The 18,875-nt window shown below is 43.7% G+C and overlaps 1 protein-coding gene across 5 annotated transcripts in view; it reads right to left on the reverse strand.

Annotated features, from left to right (window-relative positions):
- The window catches only part of CLIP4 (CAP-Gly domain containing linker protein family member 4), an 86,002-nt gene extending 67,722 nt beyond the window's left edge, over window positions 1-18,280 (reverse strand). Inside the window, exon 1 of one of the 5 annotated variants that reach the window (XM_063622755.1) lies at window positions 17,990-18,280. The gene's annotated coding sequence lies outside the window, so the exon portion shown is untranslated. Of the gene's footprint in view, window positions 1-322; window positions 575-17,989 lie in introns of those variants that run through there. The other 4 variants (XM_063622754.1, XM_063622756.1, XM_055254446.2 and 1 more) reach the window with 4 other exon arrangements.
- Window positions 18,281-18,875: the final 595 nt, after the last annotated feature.

Raw genomic sequence — 18,875 nt, forward strand, 5'->3', positions numbered from 1 at the left:
TCGTGGGCCAGAGCCCAGCTCCGCCGCCGGGTGCCGCACACCCCGCGCCCCTCAACCTAAAGTTGGGCCGTCGGTCAGCGGCCGCCACGAGGAGCCCTCATCCCCACCGGGTGGGCCGCACCGCCCCGAGAAGGCCTCCCCGCAGCCGGCGACACCGGTGCCCACGGGAGGCGGCCGCGGGGCTTCCACAGCCCCCAGTGCCTCTGCGCGACCCTCCCGGGGCCACCGACCTCCCCGCGGGCCCCCAGGGCCGCCCACCCTGGCCCCGACCCCGCCGCCGGCCAGCCAGCGGCCCTGGGGGCCCCGCGCGCCCCCGGCCCACCTGCCTCCTCCGGGTCCTCTCGGAGCGGCCGGCTGGGGACGCGGGGGCGCGGAAGAAAGGCCGAGAGGCGCGCTCCCGCCGGCGCTGTCTCCCGTGGCCGCCCACGGAGCCTCCCGCCGCGCCGCTCCGGACCTCTTCTGGCCCCTCCCGCTGCCTCCCACGCGCGGTGGGCGCGCGCGCAATGCAGGCGGCCGGGCGGCGCGCAGGCCTAGGCCACGGCCCCGCGCACGCGCCGGGGACTCGGTGGGGACGGAGGAGGCAGCGCGCGCCTGCGCCAGCTCGCCTCGCTCCCGCGCCCCCGCACTCCCCAACAGTCAGAAGATCCGGCGCACGCGGGGCCGCGACCCCGGCTGACAGCGTCTGCGGGGTGTCGCAGTGTTACCTCCCCCGCCGCGAGGCCAGGCGGCCCCGGCACGCCGTGCATGCCCACCGCCTTCACAGCTCTCAGCCTCGCGGCCTCACGTCTCTAGCCTGCGGCGCCCCCACCAGCTGCTCGGGCCGGGGACCTCGTCTTACCTGTCTTGGGCTCCCCAGAGTCCAGCCGAGCGTGGCCAAGGGTATATCCACCAGTTCCCTGCTGGCAGGACTTGCTGTAAAAGGCCTAATCCATGCTACACCCACGTTGAGCAATTAGTTCATATCTCCTGCGGCTTTGCTGCCTCTTCACCCACCTTTTCTCCTGACCCCCTTTTCCGTCTCGCAAGGACCAGACAGGGTGAAGCTGTGCACCTAAAGTCGTGAACTCTGACAGCCTGACTCTGTCATCTGGTAACAAGAAAGCGTTACTGGACACATAGTGAGTCCCCTTAATGAGGAGACCTAGTAAGACCATGACCGAGGTTTGAAACATGGAGACAACAGTGTTACATCTGTCAGCTGTCTCTGAGGCCTACAGCGGCTGCGTCATAGAGGCTATACTTCTGTGTTCAGCGCGCACAGTGCCTGGCAGGAAGAGATGTTGAAGAACGTCTGTCAGTGTCTCTGCAAGAGCAGAGGTAAGCGCTCACCACACCCCAGAGCATCTTTTCCTGTTAGAATCATTGATTTCAGGGACTGGGAAAAGTCCCCTTCCCACTTGCCTGAATCCTCCTTACAGTGTCTTCCCACCAAGCGGTAGTTGAATACCTGCAGTAACAAGGAACTCATTACCTTTTAAGGCAGCCATTTAATCTTTGATCAGCCTTTTGGAAAATTTCTTTCTACCTTAGGAGCTAAAATCCAGCTCCCTGCATCTCCCCCTCACTGGATTTTGTTTCTGCCCTGGGGACTCTTAAGCCTCACTCCAGTTCATCCAAGACACGCATTACCTGTCCCTTAGGCTACTCCTGATATGACCTGGTCACAATCCCACTCACCAGCATGTTGAGGGACTCTTGGATGCATTCCAGCTTGTCCAGAGCTCTCTTAAATGTGATTATCAGGAATGAGTGGGTGGCCTGCCAAGTGCGGACAGGAAAGAGATTGCCACCTGTTCTTAGGTCCTATGCTTGTGTTAACAAAATTCACCACATCAAAATAGTTGCTAGGAGCAGTCACATCACATTGTTGAATCGGGTGGAGCACACTGTTGACTAAAACCCACAATATTTGAATACATGACCATCCCTGACCCTGGTCAGCTGCCAGTTTCTCTGTCTCTGCAGGCTCAGCATCTGCGAGTGCTCTCAGAGATAATGTGACACGGATACTTCCTCCTCCCTCTGAAGAGTCCACCTCCCTTTCCCTGCTTCCATCATACCCTCTTCTTGTCTGACCCACCCCATCTCTAGCTGGTTAAAAGAAGGAAGGCAATCTGCCCTTGGTTGGCTTCAAGCACCTATAAATGAGGCCAATTGTCATTGAACCACAGAAAGTCAAAAAGATCTGTGTGTAACAGAGGAGCTATTGGTGAAGTTTCCAAACGTATACAGTTCACTTTTCTTGCTGATTTAAATTATCCCTCTGAAATACCACTATTAGTAGGTGACAAGGCATGGCTAGCTGAGTTGTTCTTAGCTATAATAAAGATCTCTGTTAGAACCAGCCAGGCCACTGGCTTTATCTGCTACACCCAAACACTGTATGATACATAGGCAAATTCCCAGGATACCAAGCCACCAGAGTCTCCTACTTACTTAGTTGCCTTTGTTCAAAAATCTGATGTTACTCCCTTACACCATCACCAAGAATGCAAGTGCTCGTTGGAGTCATGCTTCCTAGAATACCTCATGACATACAAGCTTTAGAACCAGGTATTGCCTAGTTAACCAGAGTGAGACTGGACAATGATATGTGGCCAGAACTTGGAACTTGAACTATTCACTGGGGTGGGAAGGCACATGGGGATGTGGACCAACTGTAGCTGCTGAGATTCAATTCTATCTGGAGACACAAAGTTCCTGAAAAGTATAGCAATAATCCACAGTGTCAGGAGGTGATCGACTTACTGGTCAACATCACAGTATGGAGAAGGGGCATTACTCACTGACCACTGTAAGGCACTTGACCTATGGAGATCTTGTCTTCACTTTACAAATGAAGAAACAGACTGTGGGAGGCTGCGTGACTTGCTCCATGTAGCCAGGGGCAGAAATAAGATTCAAACCTAAGTCTGTCTGATCTGAAGGCCTATGTTGATTCACTACTTTGCTAACCTACACAGGCTGTCTTTCGGGGCATTAAAGACCCAGAATGGCTGCATAGAGCAGCATTCAGAAATTCAGACACTCAGCAGCAGGAAGATCTGTCAGCAGCTCTCAGGACCCCGACCATGATAAAACGGTTAGAGGAAATAGCAAAAGAAGAAAGGTCACTGCTTTTACATGGACTGGATATGGGACGGAATATCATCAGTTTCTAATTTGTGAGTGTATAGGGGGCCTAGGCCCTTAGGACCATGAGAGATACGCAACTGTCAGAATTGGGGCACCAGATTGGAGTTCAACTAGCAGAAGTGCTTAAATGCAAAAGATAGAGCACTGGGTAGAGCCCCTAAAGTCTTCCTGTCTGTGATGTTTACAGATATGATCGTCAGCATCAAAAGCCCAACAGAATCAACAAAGTATTAGAAGTAATGTTAGCTCAGCAAAGTTGCCAAGTACAAGATCAGTTTCTAAAAATCAGTTGTTTTGTCTACATCAGCAGTAAGCAACAGGGAAATGTAACAGACAATAAGAAACCATTCACAATAACAATAAAGTTCAACCAACTCTAAAGCATAATATCCAGGAATTAACCCAACAACTTGCAATAACTTTAAGGAGAAAATTTTAAAGCTCTATTTAAGGACATAAAAAATTGAGTAAGTGAAGAGATATAGCATGGATAGGATGACTTTGCATTGTAAAAATATCCATTTAGTCTCCAAAGTAAATGTTATCACAACCAAAATTCCAGCAGAAACTAAATTTTTAGGGAACTCAACAAACTTATAAAATATATAAGGAGAAATAAATTTTAAACCGTTAAGTCAATTTTGAAAAACCAGAGGAGACCTGCCATGCCAGATATTATGTCATTGCCACATAGTAATAAAAATATTATGGTACTGGTATAGGAACACATAGAGCAAATAGGAAACAGAATGAAGAACTCAGGAGCAGACCCATGTATAAATGGGACCTCCATTTACACAAAGGTGGTACCACAGATCAATGAGAAAAATATAAATTATTTAGAAGACGGCATTGGGGAAACTGGCTTTAATTTGTCAAGAAAAAATAAAGTTGGGAGCCCCATGTTCTACCATGTACAAAGGTGAACTCCAGATAAATGGCAGACCTACATATGATAAGAAAATGCAGGAGACTACTATCTCTATAATGTGGGTTAGGAATTTACTTCACAAAACAGGTTTGCAAAAGTACAATCCTTGAATCAAAAAAAAATTGTATGACTTGACTGCATCACAATTAAGGGTTCTGTTCAGTTAAGAATACCATAGAAAAAATTAACAGATGGCTGACGAATTGGAAGAAGACATGTGGTATGTTCAAAAGCAACTAGAGATTAATATCTGAAATGCATGAGGAACTTTTCACAAATCAAAAAGAAGTCAATATAAAATATTTTTAAAGGCCAATATAAAAATGAGAAAAGTATAAGAATAGGCAATTCACAGAAGGAAAAGCCAGAATGACAACGAAGCATTAAAGAGACGCTCAACCCCACTCATAATCAGAGAGTGGGAATATAAAGAGTGTGACACACCCCATAGCCACCAATATGCTGGTCTATGTTTTAAAACCAGCTCCCCAGGGAAGGAAGAATCCTAATATACAGTGTTTGCCAATTTCCATGGTACAAATACTCTGGGCACTGCCAGTTTCCAGCTACCAGTGTAGCTTGAGGTCACTGAACAAGAAGTTGGGAAGAAATGTGCTTTATCAGCTCTCATGAACTGTTTTAAACACACCACTGCCTTACCCACCAGCATGGCAAAAATCAGAAAGATAATCCCAAATATTGGCAAAGATGTGGGAAAATAGTAATCATGCACTGCTGATGGAAATTTAAACTGGTAAATATATTCTGCAGATCAACCTGGCAGTGTTTAGTGAAAAAAATTAGCAGTATGCTTTATGACTCAGCAATCACCCTCCTGGATATGCCTCCGAGAAACCCTTACAATGGTTCTATAAGCACCTTCTTCATGCGGTTTCCAGAAAGTCAATTTCTCCTTCACTAGGTGACCTTATTCAGTCTATGGCTTTAAATATTGGCCGGGCATGGTGGCTCATGCCTGTAATCCCAGCACTTTCAGTGGCCGAGTCAGGATCACTTGAGGCCAGGGGTTCAAGACCAACCTGGCCAACATGGTGAAACTCTGTCTCTACTAAAAATACAAAAATTAGCCAGGCATGGTGGCATGCACCTGCGGTCCCAGCTACTTGGGAGGCTGAGGCAGGAGAATTGCTGGAACCCGGGAGGTGGGGGTTGCAGTGAGCTAAGATCATGCCACTGCACTCCAGCCTAGGGGACAGAGTGAGACTCCATCTCAATAATAATAAACAAGCAAATATCATCTCTGTTTTCATGATTCCCAAATTTCTATCTCCAGCCCTGAACCTCAGATGTATATCCAACTGCCTACTCAACATCCATTCTACAGCATATATTATATATCACAAATAGAACATGTTCAAAATGGAACACTTCCCCATAACCTTCCCTGTGTCAGTAAATGGCAACTCTATTCTTCTTTTTGCTCACTGGAGTCATCCTTTCTTCCTATCACATTTCTGGATTCTCCAAACCAAACTCCCTGTCTTCATTCTTCAAAAAGTTTGTGATATCATTTATTGAGTAAATTCACGTACCATAGAAATCCTTACAAATCAGTAGCCACTGGAGACCCCAGGAACCTCCTACTGCTTCTACCTGTACTTGCCCTCCTCCAATCCATCTCCTTTGTCAAGACTGCAGGTGGGGACTGCCTGCTGAAGTAGACCACAAACTGAAGAGGATTCCATTGAGCCACACGAGCCTTATTATCTGAATGGGGCTTCTCATTCCTGGTTGTACATTAGAATCACTGAGATATCTTTTGCAAAATAAACCCTAAAGACCCCCCTCAGATATTTCAATTCAATTGATCTAGTTTAGTTTCATGCTATATTTTTTTTTTTTTTTTTTTTTGAGACAGAATCTTATTTTGTCACCCAGGCTAGAATGCAGTGGCTTGATCTCAGCTCACTGCAACCTCTCCCTCCTCGGTTCAAGGGATTCTCCTGCCTCAGCCTCCCGAGTAGCTGGGATTACAGATGCACACCACCATGGCTGGCTAATTTTTGTGTTTTTAGTAGAGACGGGGTTTCGCCATGATGGCCAGTCTAGTCTTGAACTCCTGACCCCAAGTGATCCGCCCACCTCGGCCTCCCAAAGTGCTGGATTACAGGCATGAGCTATCATACTTGGCCCTATACTATAAATTTATTTTCCCTTTTCTTAGCCCTAGTTCCTGAGAAGACACTAACAAAGGAATTTGCATGTTCCTACATGGGGCACTGCTCCCCAGACCCTTCAGTTGCTGCCACTGTCAGACACCACATGATGCAAAGTCTTCTTTATAATTACAGCTAGATTGGAGGCATATGTTCTAGTGCTCTATAACTCTGTAGGATAACTATAGTTAACAATAATATATTATATGGTTTCAAATAGCTAGAAAGAGGATGTTGAATGTTCTCAACACAAAGAAACAAATGTTTGAGACGACGGATATGCTGATGACTGTGATCTGATCACTATACATTATATGTGTTGCAACATCACTGTGTACCTCATGAATGTATGCAATTATTATGTATTTTTATTTTTATTTTTAATTTAAGTCTTCTTAAAGCCTACATAAAGGAAGATGGAACAAAAGGAATGTTACATGGCATTAGGATGAAAACTGCGACTGCGGCACAAGAGCTAAGTTTTGGATACCAGCCACCCCCCAAATTTTTGGCCAGTAAGACACCTCCAGAAGCATCTTTGGCACACAAAAATAGCACAAGCCAGTTTCCAGAAGGATGTCAGACCAACAATCTCCCCAGCACATGCCACTGAAACTGACTCTGACCAAGCCTCTAGAAATAACTATTATTTTATACAAAATGTAAGGCATAATAAAAATCATTTTTTAAAAACACCATGAGGATGCAATCATCCAACGCCAAAATGTGGGAATTTCTGCAGAACAAATAACCCAATTCTGACAATCAAAAAATGGCTGAGGGGAATGGTTATAGACCGGAAGAGACATAAGAGCTCCATCCACAGCCTGCAACGTCCAGACTTTCTTCGGATCTGGATTCAGACAAACAAATGTGAAAATATTCCTGAGACAAATGGGGGAAATTTAGCCTGGACTGGATATTAAATTATATTTTACAATTGTGTTAATTTTGGGAGGTATGATGATCATGACATGATGGTCATGTTTCTATTAAAAATTCTTGCCTGTTAGACATCTATACTGATGTATGTATGAAAAATGTTTGAGGTCTGGGATTTGCTTTAAAGTGCTCCCTTAAAAATAAGTGTGTGGTGGAGGGATAGATGTAAAAAGAATAAAATATTGATAATTATTAAAGCTGAATGGTGGGTGCGGTAGTCTTCTCTTATGGGCAGTTTCACTTTCTGTGGTTTTAGTTAGCTGCCATCAACCATGGTCTGAAAATATTAAGTGGAAAATTCCAGAAGTAAACAATTCATAAGTTTTAAATTGCACACCATTCTGAGTAGCATGACGAAATCTCACGCCATCCTGCCCCGTCCCGCCTGGGATCTGAATCATCCCTTTGTCCAGGGCCTCCACACTGTACATGCTCCTTATTCATTAGTCACTTAGTAGCCAGCCCAGTGATCAGATCGACTGTCAAGCCATCCAGTGCTTGTGTTCAAGTAACCCCTGTTTCGCTTAATGATGGCCACAAAGCACAAAAGTAGTGATGCTGGTATAATTGTTATATTTCATCATTAGTTGTTATTGTTAATCTCTTTCTGTGCCTAATTTACAAATTAAACTTTATCATAGGTATGCAAGTTTAGGAAAATACATAGTACATATAGGATTTGATTCAGGCATCCACTGGGAATCTTAGAACATATCCCCTGTGGATAAAGAGGTGGGGGACTACTGTATATTATTCTTTCTTCTTTTATAGCAATTTGAAATGTTTTCCATAATATAAAGCTTTAAAAAAAAAAAAAAACTCCAAGAGGGCAGGAATTGTAGTCTATTTCTATCACTGCTATATCCTAAGTACCTAGAATAGTATCTGACACATAGTACTAATTCAATAAATGTGTGTTGATTAAATGGGCCAGGGTTTTTCAAGATTTCAGTCTCAGAGTCAGATGCAGCAGCATGTGCTTGTAGTCTCAGCTACTTGGGAGGCTGAGGCAGGAGGCTCGCTTGAGCCCAGGAGATAGAGGATGCAGTGAGCTGTGACTGTGCCTGTGAATAGCAACTGCACTCCAGCCTGGGCAGCATAGTGAGACCCCATCTCTAAAAAACAATTTCAGTCTCAGCCAGGCATGGTGGCTCATGCCTATAATCCCAGCCCTTTGGGAGGCTGAGGCAGGTGGATCACAAGGTCAGGAGTTTGAGACCAGCCTGACCAATATGGTGAAACCCCATCTCTACTAAAAAATCAAAAAAATTAGCCGGGCGTGGTAGTGGGCACCTGTAGCCCCAGCTACTTGGGAGGCTGAGGCAGGAAAATGGCATGAACCCAGGAGGCGGAGCTTGCAGTGAGCCAAGATCACGCCACTGCACTCCAGCCTGGGCGACAGAGTGAGACTCCATCTCAAAAAAAAAAAAAAAAAAAAAAAAAAAAATAGACTATCATGTCCCAGGAATTTAGAAATCACAGAAGCTGCCTTTGTATCACATGCACACACACACAGGAAAATCTGAGGCGTTTACATATTACTAAAGTACCACTGAGTTGTCTTTCCGGCAGCTGTTTACAAAACCAATCCACTCTCATCCCAGTTGGCTTTAAACCATCAGAAGCTTTAATAACATCTTGATTCGGGGTTGAGAAAATGTCAGACCCAGTGGAGCTGCCACAGAGTAGGTAGAAAGCAGCTTGCACCTTGTCAACAATGGATCAAATGACACTCCTCGCCAAAGAAAGCCACTGACAGACTAATTAGCTGGTACTGAGTCATGAGAAAGTCTCCTTTGTGACAAAAGCAGCATTCATAATAAGATTGTTCCTGACATTCCCCACCTAACCATATTTGAAACAGCAGGGGATAGTTAAGGTAAAAAATAAATGAGAATTGCTTTTTTAATTCACATAGAGTTCAACACAAGAATAAGCTATTGTCTAACTTTTTAAGGCCCATCAAAACATATCATGCAATATCTTTATCATCATCAAGATCATCACAACCAGAAGGCACTGGGTGGCACTTACAAGGGCAACAGTTTGCATACTGACCCATCAAATCATCAGCAATATGTTAAGTGCCTTCTACTTGAAAAGCAGTATGGAAGCTGGAATCAAGTGCAAGATTCACTCCCTGTTTCCTAGTAAAATAGAGAGTGTCATGGTTGCAAGTGTGGGGAACCTGAATTGGAACCCCAGAATCACCTCTCTCTGCAACGCTAGCAAGTCACTTAACCTCCCTGAGCCTCAGTTTGTTCCTCTGTAAAGTGAGATAAAGAATACCTGCCTCCAAGTGTCATACAAGCCTGACTCAAAGTGAGTTCTCAATGAATAAGCTGTGATCATAAGACACAAGAACAGAAACCACCCACCCATCAAAGAACAGTGCCAGAACTTGGGATTTCTCAAGACGGAAAGCACCTTGCGGGATGGGGTGGTCAGGAAAGTCTTCAAGAGAAAGACATATTTTGAGCTAAGTGAGGAGGGTAATAAGATCTAGTTATGGAAATAAAGAGCTAGCATTTACTGAGTACTTACTATGTGATGTGCGTTGTTCTAAGTACTTTCATTCTTTGACTCCTATAAGATAAATATCATTTCGGTTTCATTTTTTTCCAGTTGGAGAAATCAGGTCATAGAGCAGTTTTAAGTGACTTATCCAAGATCACATAGTAAATAGAAGAACCAAAATTTCAGCCCATGCAGTCTAGATCCAAAGATTAAATGCTCTGTCTCAAAAAAGATTAAATGCTAAACCATGATACCTTGCAAGAGAAAAGTCTTAAGAGGCAGAAAAGTTCAGTGTGTATTTAGATGATGGTAATCGAAGAGCCTGTGTCAGTCCTTTCAGGCTGCTGTCATGGAATACCATAGACAAAGTGGTTTATAAACAGCAGAGATTTATTTCTCATGGTTCTAGACTCTGGGAAGCCCAAGATCAAGGCACTGGCAGATTCAGCGGCTGGCAGGGGCCCTCTGCCTGGTTCATAGACAGCCATTTTTCAGTGTAGCCTCACGTGGGGGAAGGAAAAAGGAGCTCTCTGAGGTCTCTTTTATAAAGACAGTTAATTCCAAAGGCCTCACCTCCAAAAACCCCTCACAATGGGGACTAGGTTTCAACATGATTTGGGGGTACACAAACATTTAGTCCCTAGCAGTCTAGCTGGAGCAGACCCGTGGTAAGACGCTGGTAGGAGATGAGCTGCAAAGGCAGGTTGGAGCCAGACTAGGCCAGGAATGGCCTTGAATGTTACACTGAGGTGGAGAGGCTGTCCTCTGGAGACAAGGAAAAGCCAGCATGAGTTTCTAAAGAGAGAAAGACGGAGGAGTCTGTCAGCATGGTTCAAAATGGAAACTCCTGCCTAACCTTTGTACCCCATGTCTGTTACATTCTCTTAAAGAAAAAACCTGAACATTAAAGGCATATAAAAAACTTCAAGCACTTTCAAGTAATATGTAGCAACAGAAAAGACAGTTACCTTGAGATTCTTTTACCAATTCAACTTAGATTTCTTTAAAATAGCAAATGATTGTTTACAGATGACTTCTGCACATACAGCTTAGTTCTTATATTTAATGTGTGCTCAATACCAACCTGCATTTAAAATGAAGTTGAGACAAGTTAGCCACACACCCTTGGAGGATGGAAATCTGTCATTTCTGCCTTTCCTATCACACCTCATTAAACACATTGCAGCCTAACAATAACACCCACAAATCATCATTTTAACCACTTGGTTATTATATAATAATGTAATAATATATAATTTTTTGGATATGTGCCCATTGGACAAAAGCAGAATCCCAGCAAAGAAACAACAGCCACGCAGCTTCCTAGGGTGCTGTCCCATCCCAGCAAGGTGCTGACTGGCTTGCCGCCCACTTGCACCCTGCTTCTCCTAGCACCCTGGCTTCTGTTTCTCCAGCCTCACCCATACCCTAAAACTCAGACTTCACAGCAGGATGCCTCTGAAGGCTCAGCTTGTCAAGTGATACACCACACACCTACCTACCAGTGATCTGCATTTTCAGCAATTTAGAGGCATTGTTGCTCATAGCAATCACCTAGCATCTTTGCAAGCAGAATCCAATGGCATCATGAAAACATGTGTGCCTCTATTGCAAAAGCTTCCAGTCGTACTCAGGTCTCAGCTGAATCTGAGACTGGCCACTCCCAAGCATGAGCTCCACACAGTCCTCAGCAGCTACAATCCAAAGAGACCCCAGAGGCTGGGACGGTGGCTCACGCCTGTAATACAGTGGCTCACGCCTGTAATACCAGCACTTTGGGAGGCCAAGGCAGGTGGATCACTTGAGCACAGGAGTTCGAGACCAGCCTGGGCCACATAGCAAAACCCTGTCGCTACAAAAAATACAGAAAAAAAAAAAATTAGCTGGGCATGGTGGCATGTGTCTAGTCCCAGCTACTCAGGAGGTTGAGGCTGGAGGATCACTTGAGCCCAGGAGGTGGAGGTTGCTGTAAGGAAGTATCTCACCACTGCACTCCAGCCTAGGTGACAGAGACCCTGTCTCAAAACAAAAGCAAAAACAAACAAACAAAAACAAAGAGACCCTAGAAAAGAGATTTGGTCTGTGAAGGAACTTCCTACTCCTGACTTGTCAAGCACTTACTAAGTAATTCTTAGTATGAGTAAATACCATAAGACGTGTCCCTTTCCTTAGGGAGTCCATGGTCTAGCTGAGAGAACACAATTAAAACCCATGAAAAATGAGAAGATAGAATCCCAATGTTAAAGTCAGATGTTTAGGGCTTGCCCAGGACTGAGGAGGTTCCTGGGATGTGGGTGTCAGTTTAAAAACAGAGCAGTGCTGGCGGGGTGTGGTGGCTCACACCTGTAATCCCAGCACTTTGGGAGGCTGAGGCGGGTGGATCAGGAGTTTGAGACCAGCCTGGCCAACATAGTGAAACCCTGTGTCTACTAAAAATAAAAAATTAGCTGGGCATGGTGGCGGGCACCTGTAATCTCAGCTACTCTGGAGTCTGACGCAGGAGAATAGCTTGAACCCAAGAGGCAGAGGTTGCAGTGAGCTGAGATCATGCCATTGCACTCCAGCCTGGGCGACAGGAGCAAAACTCCATCTCAAAAAATAAACAAAAACAGGAACAACAACAACAAAAAAAAACAGAGCAGTGCCACGAAAATTGAAACAAGTTGGTCACCCTACAGACAGATCAACATTCAAGTCCTTAATTAGCTTTGGAACCTTAAATAAATAAAATAACCTCTCAAAGACTCAGATCCCTCATTTATGAAATGGGTATTATAGTAGTACCTACTTTGTCATGAATCTTATAAGAATGTAAGTTATGGTATGAAAAGAATTTAGCACAGTGCCTGATGTTGAATAATTGCTCAATAAGTGTTAATATTGTACATATAATTAATAAGTATAAGATAGCATAGAATGAAATACTGAATTAAAGACTAAATTGGGTGTTTTAGAAACTAAAAAAAGGAGATCAGAGAAAATTGGGTCATTAAGAACAGGCTTTGTAGCCATAAGGTTGACAGGTAAAATATAGGTTGTCTAATTAAGTTTAAATTTTATATAAATAATAAGTAATTTTTAGTATATGTCCCATATTTTTAAACATTTTTTATCTGAAATTAAAATTTAACCAACTATCTGATATTTTATACGCTCAAAGTGGCAACCCTGTATAGAGAAGGTAGAACTTAAATTGTTCTTTGGAGGGAGAAGGAGGAAAAAATGCCAGGCCCAGGGGTAAAATGAGCAACAGCGGACTAAGGCCTGGGATCTTGAAATCCAGGCCCAAGAGTCCAGACTTGATGCAGAATATATGGGGGAGTTTTAGGGAAGGTGCTGAGGTCCTGGGGCAGGGTGGGAACCAAAAGGAAGTGGTGCGCCGGGCGCAGTGGCTCACACCTGTAATCCCAGCACTTTGGGAGGCCATGGGCAGATCACTTGAGCTCGTGACCAGCCTGGCCAACATGGCGAAACCCTGTCTCTACTAAAAATACAAAAATTAGCTGGGCGTGGTGGTGGGCACCTGTAATCCCAACTACTCAGGAGGCTAAGGCAGGAGAATCACTTGAACCCGGGAGGCGGAGGTTGCAGTGAGCCGAGATGGCACCACAATGCACTCCAGCCGGGGCGACAAAGTGAGACTCTGTCTCAAAAAAAAAAAGAAAAGGAAGTGGTGCGGTGCTTCAGAGAAGGGATGAGACACTTTGTGTGGGAAAAGAATGGATCTAAGCTGCCTCTGATGTTTTAAACGCAGTGACTGTGAGAGGGACGAGAGCCAGGGAGTTTGTGGCTGCTCTTGTGCTCTTGCAGTCAAGTGGGCAACCTGAACTCAGATGGCAACAGTAGGAGTGGTGGCAAAAAAACAGAGAAGGGGCGGATGCCTAGAGAGATTGTGAAGGCAGGTGATGTTTGTGGGGCAGGTGTGACCAAAATTGTGTATATGTCCTTTCACCAACAAAACTTTCTCGTGTCCCTGCAGTCTCATTGATGACCTGAATAAGCAATTCCATGTAAATCTAGAGAGGCCTGTTGAGATAAGTTAACTAAGACCAAGAAAGAAAAATAGGGTATTTTATGCCCTCCTTGCTCTTCCCCTAGTAGTGAGAAGAGATTAAAGCAATAGGGTTCATTCAGTTCCCTCATTGCTTTCCTCCCTTCTTAGAGACCCCACAGGGTTTTCCTGACCACCAGAAATGACAAAGGCCTTCAAGGAGAGTGAGTTCAACCCAGGAAAGGGGCCTGGAGAACTCAGGGCAATTTCCCTATAGGGTCCGTATTGCTATTTGTGACCTCCTAAGCTGTTTGCTTTCCTCCTATGTGCACACACAAAATTCTACCCTTGTGGCAAATGAAAAAGCCATGGTCCCATTTGGTAGATCTCCCCCAGAAGCAGTGCTTCTCCTTGGCATGAGCCTTTAATTTTGATTCAAAGAAGCAAATGGTACAGAGTATCTGCCTTGAGATATATGTGAAGCCAAAAACCAATGGTCCTGGGAAAACCAGATCCTAAAGATCTGCTCAGAAACTCAACTCTAAGCCCCTTATCAAGTTTTGATTCCTCACAGCAACATGAAGAACTGCGATGGTTAATACTGAGTGTCAACTTGATTGGATTAAAGGATGCAAAGTATTGTTCCTGGGTGTGTCGGTGAGGGTGTTGTCAAAGGAGATTAACATTTGAGTCCGTGGGCTGGGAGAGGCAGACCCACCCTCAATCCAGGTGGGCACCATCAAATCACCTGCCAGCACAGCCAGGATAAAAGCAGGCAGAAGAACATGGAAAAACTAGACTGGCTAAGTTTTCTGGGCTCCATCATTCCCCCCATGCTGGATGCTTCCTGCCCTTGAACATTAGACTCCAGGTTCTTCAGCTTTTGGATTCTCGGACTTACAGCAGTGATTTGCCAGGGGCTCTTGGGCCTTCGGCTACAGACTGAAGGCTGTACTATCGGCTTCTCTACTTTTTTTTTTCTTTTTTATTTTTTTTGGAAAAGAAAAAACGCCTGTTGCCCAGGCTGGAGTGCAGTGGCAGAATCTCGGCTCACTGCAACCTCTGCCTCCCAGGTTCAAGCGATTCTCTTGCCTCAGCCTCCCAGGTAGCTGGGATTACAGGCATGCACCACCATGCCTGGCTAATTTTTGTATTTTTAGTAGAGACAGGGTTTCACCATGTTGGCCATGCTGGTCTCAAACTCCTACTTCAGGTGATCCGCCTGCCTCAGCCTCCCAAAGTGCTGGAATTACAGGTGTGAACCACTGCACCTGGGCGGCTTCCCTACTTTTGAGGTTTTGGGACTCGGACTGGCTTCCTTGCTCCTCAGCTTGCAGACTGTCTATTGTGATCGTGTGAGTCAACTCTCCTAATAAACTCCCCTTCATTTATACATTTATCCTATTAGTTCTGTCCCTCTAAAGCACCCCAATACAATGACCCTGTCCTGTTTGCTCTTCAAACTCACTTCCCACCTCTGCCCAATGTGATATGTGCTAAAGCCCCTCCCTCTAACATTCCTGCCTCTGTAACCTTGCATACGCCTTTCCTTCTGCTTGGACTTTGCCTGTAATCTACCTGCACCTATCCAATTCTTACCTCTCTTCCAGATCCTTCCTCCTTCTCAGGAGGACACACCTTAAAACCAAATTGTGCACTATTTTGTAGTAATGGCTCATATGACAGTATTTTTTTCCTGCCTTCTCAGTGGGATTGTGAACTTCATGGGAGTAGGGAACATTTCTTGTTCATGTCTAAAAGCACTCAATACCTACTTACTGCATTAAACTTAAATGTTAAATTTGCAACAAATGTATCACACTAATGGAAGATATTAACAGTAGAGGTAACTGTTGGGGGGCACATAGGGATTCTCCATACTGTCGGCTCGATTTTCTATAAACTTAAAAATAAAGTCTATTAATTTTTAAAATATTTAATTTCATATTTTTTTCCAAACCCTGAGTATTTTCTCTTTCAAGAGACAGATGAAATCAATGAAAGAAAAAGGCAAAGAGGGGATTTAAAAGGTAGGCTGACATACAAAAGTCAGTTGTGGCCAGGCATGGTGGCTCATGCCTGTAATCCCAGAATTCTGGGAGGCCAGGGTGGGTGGATCACTTGAGCTCAGGAGTTCAAGACCAGCCTGGGCAACAAGGCAAAAACCCTGTCTCTACAAAAAAATAGAAAAATTAGCCAGTATCATAACTTGTCTCAAAGTAAATAAATAGATTAAAATTTGAAATAAAATAAAATAAAATTTTAAGTCAATTGCTTTCCTATATGCCAGCAGTTAACAATGGGAATTTGAAATTTAAAACACAATACCATTTACATTAGCATCAAAAAGAGAGAGAAAGAGTTATGTATAAATCTAACAAAATATGTACAAAATATATATACGGAAAATAAAATTCTGATAAAATAAATTTTAAAAATCTAAATAAATGGAGAGATATTTCATGTTTGTGGATCAGAAGACTCAATAATGTTAAAATGACAGTTCTTCCCAGCGTGATCTGTAGATTCAGCACAATCCCAATCAAAATTCCAGCAAATTATTTTGTACATGTTGACAAACTGATTCTGAAGTTTCTGTGGAAAGGCAAAAGACCCCAAATAGCTAACACAATCTTAAAGAACAAAGTCAGAGGATTGACACTACAGGCTTAAAGATATACTACAAAGCTACAGCCATCAAGACTGTGGAATTGGCAGAAGAATACACAAATAAATCAATGGAATCTAAAAGAGGGTTCAGAAATATACTCACTCAAATATAGTCCACTGATAACACAGGAGCAAAGACAATTCAATGGGAAAAAAGGATAGTCTTTTAAATAAACGGTCCTAGAACAACTGGACAACCACATACGAATAAATGAATCCAGACACAGATCTTACACCTTTTACAAAAATTAACTCAAAATGGATCATGAACATAAACGTAAAATTCAAAACTATAAAACATCTAGAAGATAACATAGGAGAAAATCTAAGTGACCTTGGGTTTGCTGATGACTTTTTAGATATAATACCAAAGGCATAATTCATGAAAGAAAAAATTGACAATTTGAACTTCATTATATTTTTTCAATTCTGTTCTGTGAAAAATCCTGTTAAGACAATGAAATGACAAGCCACAGACTAGCAGAAAATCTTTGCAAAACACATATCTGGTAAAGACTGTTATCCAAAATATACAAGGCTTAAAATTTAATAAAAAGAAAATTCAATTTTTTAAATGGGCAAAAGATCTGAACAGACACCTCACCAAAGATATACAGATAGCAAATAAGCATGTGAAAAGATGCTAACATCATATGTCATTAGGGAGCTGCAGATTAAAACAACCATGAGATGCCACTACACACCTATTAGAATGGCTAAAATCCTAAACACCAACACCACCAAATGCTGGTGAGGATGTGGAGCACAGGAACTTTCATTCATTGCTGGTGGGAATGCAAAATTATAAGGCCACTTCGGAACATCACTTGGCAGTTCTTACAAAGCTAAGCATAGTCTTACCATATGATCTAACAATCATGCTCCTAGGCATTTACCCAAGTGATATGAAAACTTATGTCCACACAAGAACCTATACATGAATGTTAGTAGGAGCTTTTTTCATAATTGCCAAAATTGGAAACAACCAAGACATTCTTCAATAGGTGAATGGATAAACAAACCATAGTACCTCTATACAAGGGAATAGTATTCAGCGATAAAAAGTAATGAGCTATCAGGCCACAAACAAACGGAGAAAACTTAAGTGCATATTGTTAAGTGAAGAAGCTAATCTGAAAAATCTGCGTGAAACTATGGAGACCATAAAATGATCAGTGGTTGTCAGGGCTGGGAAAGAGAGCAGAAAGGATGACCAGATGGAGCACAAGAGACTTTTAAGGGCAGTGAAACTATTCTGTGTGATACTGTAAGGGTGGGCATGACATTATGCATTCATCAAAACTCATCGAATGTAAAACACAAAAGTGAATCCTAATGTAAACCATGGGCTTTTGTTCATAATAATGTAGCAATAGCTATTCATTGATTGTAAGAAGGAAAAAAAAAGTCAATTATGAAGCATTTTTAATACTCCTTTTAGGTTTGGAGTGTTGAACTGACTTTCTGATCATTCTGTTATGTAAAAAAGGTTGGTCTTGAACTCCTGACAGGGTCATATATCTATTTAAAAATAAAATATGTCAAAGTTGCCTCATTATATATCCAGTTACTGAAACCCACACTCATCTGTCTAAAATAATGCTACACTGTGTTCAGGATACTCACCTCTGCCTTAGCAGAAATTAGTTTCATCAGAGGGCTGGGTAGACAGGAGATTGGTGTTCTACTGAGACTTACCCAAACTATGTGACTGTCTTCTCAGTGTCACGTAGGAAAAGAATTTTCAGTCCCTTATGGGTCTTTCTCAGCGAGAGTACAGATTGTTCAGCGTGTTGGTTGGGAGTGCATGGAAATGGGTGTTTTCATCCTGCACTTCCTGAGGCCCCTATGCAGATCCAATTACAGAAAGCCTGGTGGTGGTGGCAGGCTTCAGCAGGCCTCCCTTAGAGTCCTCCTTTGAGAGCACCAGCCAGCGTCCCCACAGGCAGCACATACACAATAATGGCATTGCGGAGGTGATATGGAGACCAGATTTAAAGGGCCGGACGCTACTAATTATGCCCCTTCACCTACCTCATAGGCTGCCAGCAGCAATAGCAGAGGAAGAAGAAACATAAATGGGGCCTGGACTTTCCCTTCACAGCAAAGTAGCCCAGGAAGTTTGAGGAGACTCTCTCAGAGTCACTGTCAAGTCGTTAAGGACCTGGGTCACCCTGCATCCCTATCTGGGGCTCCTTTTATGTCAGTTTTTCTGAAGCTTAGTCTAACTTCTTGAAGTGGGCCGAGAAAAAGGCTGTTTCCAGAATTGGATATTGCATCTCTAAAACACAAGCTTCACTGATGTCATGGAGTCTATGAGACACAAACTTTATCTCGTATCGTGGAATCCGGAATGGTAGGAACAGAGGGAGGGAGCAAGCAGCCCATCGGAGGTCACAAAGCATCTTTGGGTGCTGGGAGTGGTCACTACCAGAGGCTCAGCTTAGGAGGGCAAAACACTTCCCATCTTTGCCCAAACTGCCACATCACCCAGGACAAGGCTGCAGGGGTT

Source organism: Symphalangus syndactylus, chromosome 18, assembly GCF_028878055.3.
Source record: "Symphalangus syndactylus isolate Jambi chromosome 18, NHGRI_mSymSyn1-v2.1_pri, whole genome shotgun sequence".
In the NCBI taxonomy this organism is placed as follows: Eukaryota; Metazoa; Chordata; class Mammalia; order Primates; family Hylobatidae; genus Symphalangus; species Symphalangus syndactylus.